Below are 6,000 nucleotides of genomic sequence, written 5' to 3' on the forward strand. Positions count from 1 at the left end.
TCATTGTCTAATGTCTGTGCATGTATGTCCATGAATGTAACTTTCGCCCTGTCGTTACCCTGTGAGTTTGATGTTTTTAAGTTTCAAATTTTGTTTGATACTTTGTACAGTATTGTGCAAGTTTGTCTTGCATCTGAGTGAGCAGATTAAATCTTCAATTTTGGCCACAAAACCTCCCTGCATCTTTTGGGTCCACTACTTTCCACGCATTTCCCAACATGCCGCAATGTGACAAAATCAGTATTATTCATTAAAATATCTTTGAAAATTCTCCTTCGACGGGCCAATTTTATTTTGTACCTACTGTAAAATGACAATAGAGATATTTGCACTCTTCAAATGACATGGAAATATCTGATGAAAATGAGATGGTGTTCCTTAGCTGAAGTGGCATATTGCAAAATCTGAATTTTGCATCGTCAAAGCAGTACAATCTATGAGGTCATCCATCCATCCATTTTTATCCATCCTCATAAGGGTTGAGGGCTCGCTGATGCCTATCCCAGCTGACTCCGTGCAGTAGGCGGGGGATACCCTGAATTAGGTGCCAGCCAATCATAGGGCACACAGAGACCAACAAGCATTCACGCACCCACTCACAACTAAGGACAATTTAGTGTGTCCAATACACCTGCCATGCATGTTTTTGGAGCATGGGAGGAAGCAGGAGGACCCGGAGAGAACCTATGCAGACTCGGCGAGTACATGAAAACTCACACAGGAAGGCTGGAGCAAGGTGGACTTGAAGTCGGGTCACTGAACTGTGAGGCAGACTTGCTAATCACTGCGCCACATAGCCACCTTGATAGGGTTAAATTTGCCTTTTTCTTTTCTTTTTTTTTTTTTAAACACACTGAATGATCTGTTTTCCTTTTTGGTGCTGCACATAAATATTTTTCATTCTATATTACAGAAAGACCTTTCATGGTAACTTTTCTCAAATGTCAAAATGAGGCTTGGAATGAATTTACCCACCTACGTCCTGGTGCAGATGGCTCCATGAGACGGTGCTCCTTACCTGGAGTCTCAGGTGTGAGGTTTACAAGTCATACTGATTTATTTGTACAGGGAACACATATATCTTTGTGTTTGTGTACTGAAGTATAATTGAATTATACTTTGAAAACAGGAAGAATAGAAAATGTTATTCTGTTTTCAGTTTGGTGATGTTTGGTGAGTGATTTGAGTTTGATAGCAGAAGGCTGTTTTTTTTTTTTTTTTTTTAAGGACAACTGAGCCAGCTGACAAGTAATGGACTATTTTCTTGCTCACCCTCAATTGCCCATCCTCTAACTTTTTTGTAGGTCTCCATTGGTCTTTGTTGTAATTTAGAGGTGCTTACTGTCTGAGTGTCATGAAGGATTTATATCTGTTATCCTTGATATTCAATGTCATTTAGGTATGCATGTCACAATTTATCATGAAGCCCTTTATCTTGTTTAGTATATAAGTTAAATTCATTTTGTGAAGCCTTTGTCAAAAGAAAACTCGTAACCTCCTGGATAGTACTGCTTACTGTAGTATGTTTGCAATTAGTCCTGCTTTGTTTTTGTAAATGAATAGTGGAACCTGTTTCATGCTGAAGTTGCTCTTGGATCCTGGGATACCACCCTGTGACATATAAAAGAAATCCTCTAAATACACAGAGTATAATATACCCTCACACTTGTAAACATAACTCTCAATTATTAATATTTTCTTTTGCTCTTTTTAATGTTAACTACTGACATACACAGAGAATTGCATCATGTCCTTAAAATGAGAAAAGAATTGAACTAATGCTGGCGTAGCTGCTGAACACCACATAAACCAGATCATGAGCCACAAAAAAAGAGTGTAATAATTCTCCAGGTATTCAGCTCTGAGATTTACTCTGACTTTTATAAAAGCTTCCGAGAGATGTCGTTAAATTTCAAAACAAGAAAGGACACAGCTCCGTTTCACTTCTCCAAGTTTCCTATTTAATTTTTCCATTGCACTAAATCAAAACACATGTTGCATGTTGTGCACACAGGAGGCACAGCTTGAAGACCATGTGTCCGTTAAAATGGTACAAGATGAATGGGGATTGTAAACTTTCCATCCATCTATCTATTCATCCATCCATTCATCCATCCATCCATTTTCTAACACTTTATTAAGGGTCGGATCGCGGGGGGAGGTGCTTGACCAGGGAAGCCCAGATTTCCTTCTTCCCGGCCACTTTATCCAGCTACTCCAGAAGGATCTTTAGGTATTCCCAGGCCGCCTGTGAGACATACTGTAGTCTCTCCATCATGTCCTGGGTTTTCCTCGGGCCTCTCCCTGGTGGGATATGCCTGGAACACTTCATCAGGGAGGCATCTGGGAGGTATCCAAACCAGATGCCAGAACCACCTGAACTGGCTCCTCTCAACACAGAGGGGCAGTGGCTCGAGGTTGAGCCCCTCCTGGATGACCAAGCTTCTCACCCTCTCTCCAAGGGAGAACTCAGACACTCTGCAGAGGAAAGTCATTTTTGCTGCTTTTATCTGGTATTTTGTGTTTTTGGTCATGAGCCAGAGCTCAGGCCGGTACAGAATCTGCAACACAGCAGACGCTGCATCGATCTGTCTGTTGATCTCCCATTCTATCCTACCCTCACTCGTGAACAGGACCCCATGATACTTAAACTCCTTCACATTGGACAAGACGTCATCCTCGACCAGGACAGGGCACTCCACCCTTTTCCAAATTGGACTTGGAAACTTGGAGACTTGGAGGTGCCGGTCTTCATCCCAGCTGCTTCACACTCGGCTGCAAACTGTTCCAGTGAGAGTTGGAGGTCAAGTCCTGAGGAAGCCAGCAGCACCACATCTGCAAAACCTCAATGCTTCAGGTGTGCATAGAAATTCTGTCCATAAAGATAAAAAACAGAATTGGTGACCAAGGACAGCCTTGGCGGAATGCAACCCTCACTGGAAACAAATTTGACTTTCTGCTTTCAGACCAAACTCTGATGTTGGTGGTACGGGAACAGAACAGCCTGTATCAGAGGGTTTGGTAGCCCATAGCCCCCCCCGAACTCCTTGAGGAACACAGCCCAGGACTCAGCCCTAGAGATAGGAGAGTTCACCTTGGAGTTTCGAGACCATTCTTCCTCAGTGGAAGATGTGTGGTAGAATTGAGGAGGTCTTCAGAAGAAAGGAAGAAGGCAGAAGGATTCTGCCCACTGGTTTTCAATGTCCTGAATTGATGACAGTAACACCCCATCTCCACAGTACACAGTGTTAATGGTGCACTGCTTCCCCCTCCTGAGACACCGCATGTTGGACCAGAATTTCATTGAAGCCATCAGGAAGTTTTTCATGGCCTCACAAAACTCTTTCTACAGGCGAAACTTTTACAGGCGAAAAATGGCAGATAGGACTCTTTCTTCGTCTTGACAGCATCTCTTATTGCTGGTGTTCACTAACAGGTTCAGGGATTGTCGTCAGAGACCACAGGCAGAGACCACATTACAGCCACAGCTCTGATCAGCCCAACAATGACAATGGAGGCACGGAGCATGCTCCACTAGGACTCATTGTCCCCTGCATCCCCCCGAGTTGTTCGAGAAATTCTGCAGGAGCTGGGAGTTGAAACAAATGACCACCATACAGTATTGAAAGTAGTGAACGGTATTGTAGCAAATTAGTGGCAAGAAGTTGCGCAACCCTATGACATAAGCAGTTTGCCAATTGGCATTGAATCATAAGCAAAAATGGCTGGCACGGCCTCATTTCTTTATTGTTGTGCTTAATTTTTGTCATCGCTGACCATGTTATGCATCTAATTATCTGATTACTGAATGCCTTGTTGCTGTGAAAAGTGCTTTGTAAATGTCCACACTCGTGTTACAGTTCTGATGCAACCATTTTGTGAATCTCTGCATGAAAGGCTATTGATTCCCTTCATTAGTTTTCTTTTGTCGTTTGTACTTATGTTTGTACTGGAAATAACTAGTTGAAGACACAGGATCAAGGAGACAAATTACTAATATTATTTTCTTCTTGAGACCCCTTTTTAAAGGCTTTAAAAGACCACATATAAGCCCCTTTCACACCGCAGAAACTCTTCCACTGTACCCTGGTAGCTTGAGTTCCCCTTTCCATTCACATCAAAAAACGTTCAGGATCTGGAGGGTTCCCGTAAGCATCTACCAGGAACCCTTTAAGCGCATAGTTGTGACTAGGGTCTTCGGCTGTAGCTCGAGGGGGGCGTGTTGTGCTAACTAACACTGATTGGTTGGTTGAAATTCGGGTTGTGTTGTTTAGGTATCAGAAGCCACCATTTGCTTAATTTTCACGGACTACTGGTGTTGGATGTCCTAGTCCCCCCAAAAACAAGTGTAAAAACAGAGCTGAGTTGCTGATGGAAGCGCTCACCGGCGCCCGCCTTCACCAAGCGCTTCAGTGCCTCATGACATGCCCTCCACCAAGCAACCCCTCCGGAGGCCAATCCGTGGCATGCACTTCCCTAAAAGCTCCACTTCTCAAAGCAGATGCGGCGGGACAAGCGATCATCGGCGCCCAACTTAGCCGAGCACTTTGGTGTCCTCCGGCAAGCTCTCCACGATGCAAGCCCGTGTAAAGAACATGGACTGAGCACAAGCTACAGCGGGCCCACGCCCGATTGTTGTCAGTGCAGATGGTCCTTTTCCCCATGTACTTTCAGCAGGCTTCCCGTCACAAAGTACTTGCTGGATGTATGAAAGTGTTCGCTCCGACAGCGACTCGTAGCCTTGTTGATAGATTCCACAGCTCGAATAACAATAGCTATATATAAACGTAAATGTAAAGCTAGCAGAAATGCATGTAAAGACAAAACTTCATTCTCATGCAGTGTGTGGCAGCTTCTTTAGTTTATCATCCTAGCTTCGCCTGTTTAGTTAGCGCCACTTGTTAGACAGGAGGGGGAGTGAAGTTTCTCCCCCCTGCCTCACGTAATCAGTCTCACTTGAATAAGCTACCCCTCCGCTGTCCCTGGGTATGCACGCCAACTCGTTGGCTGCAGACCAGTAACTTCTGACCCGGAACCTTCACAACCTGCAACTCACAGGTCCTGGACTCTTTGGTATAAAAGGCGCTATAGTCTAGTGCACCTAATTGAACCAACTGAAAACCTAACAAATAGGAATTGGATAGGAAGACTAAAGCAATATTTTCTTATGGCTCTATCAATGCCGCAAAAAAAAAAACAAAGAAAAAAAGGCAAATATTTAGAAAAAATTTCCATAACATGCACTAAATGAACGCAATTATTCAAGGCAACACCAGTATATTTTCTCCAGGAAATTGCAAAGAAGGTAGTCTAAATTTTCTTCTGAGAAACAGGGGTACTCATAACCTACCTGACAAAGTCATCTATGGCCGATCCGGTACTTTGGTTTCCTCTGTAGACCTGGGCTTGGGGTCTTGACACCTCTCCATACACATCATGATGTGTAGTTGTGCCATGCCTTGGACAATGTCAGAAGTGTCGTGCGCTCCTCCACACTTTTGTCTTTGTCACAGTGATGCTCTTTTAGCTTGATGGACATGCTCAGCAAGGGTGTTTCTGCTCAGGCTCAGATTTAAAAGGAGATGCCTTTTGTCTGGGCAAACTTGAAGCATAAAGTTTGTGATAAAATCCCCCTTTGGGCAGATTTGTCATACTTTGTCACCTCACTTTGTGATTTGGCTTTTCAGAACAGAGCCTGCTAAGTTTTAAGACCTGGTTTTAATTCTACCACCTTCTGTAGCCTTTGTTTCTTGTCTATATTCTTGTCTTGGTTTGCCAAACTTGTATCCTTATTCTGTCTTTTCAGATTATACTGTTTCATTACCGCTACACTTTCTCCAGACAGAAGACACACAGGTTTTCCATTAACCTCTGCGAACATGTAATCCAACACCAACATTGTTTGAAACCCCCGCTTTTCAGTGTCCATCTTCGATGTTGCCAATTTTGGTAGGTATCTGAAAGTTGACTTTTGCTTTAATGCGAACGAATGACTTCTGA

The sequence above is a fragment of the Hippichthys cyanospilos genome, chromosome 20, assembly GCF_059441005.1.
Source record: "Hippichthys cyanospilos isolate Australia breed blue-spotted pipefish chromosome 20, RoL_Hcya_1.0, whole genome shotgun sequence".
Lineage (NCBI taxonomy): Eukaryota > Metazoa > Chordata > Actinopteri > Syngnathiformes > Syngnathidae > Hippichthys > Hippichthys cyanospilos.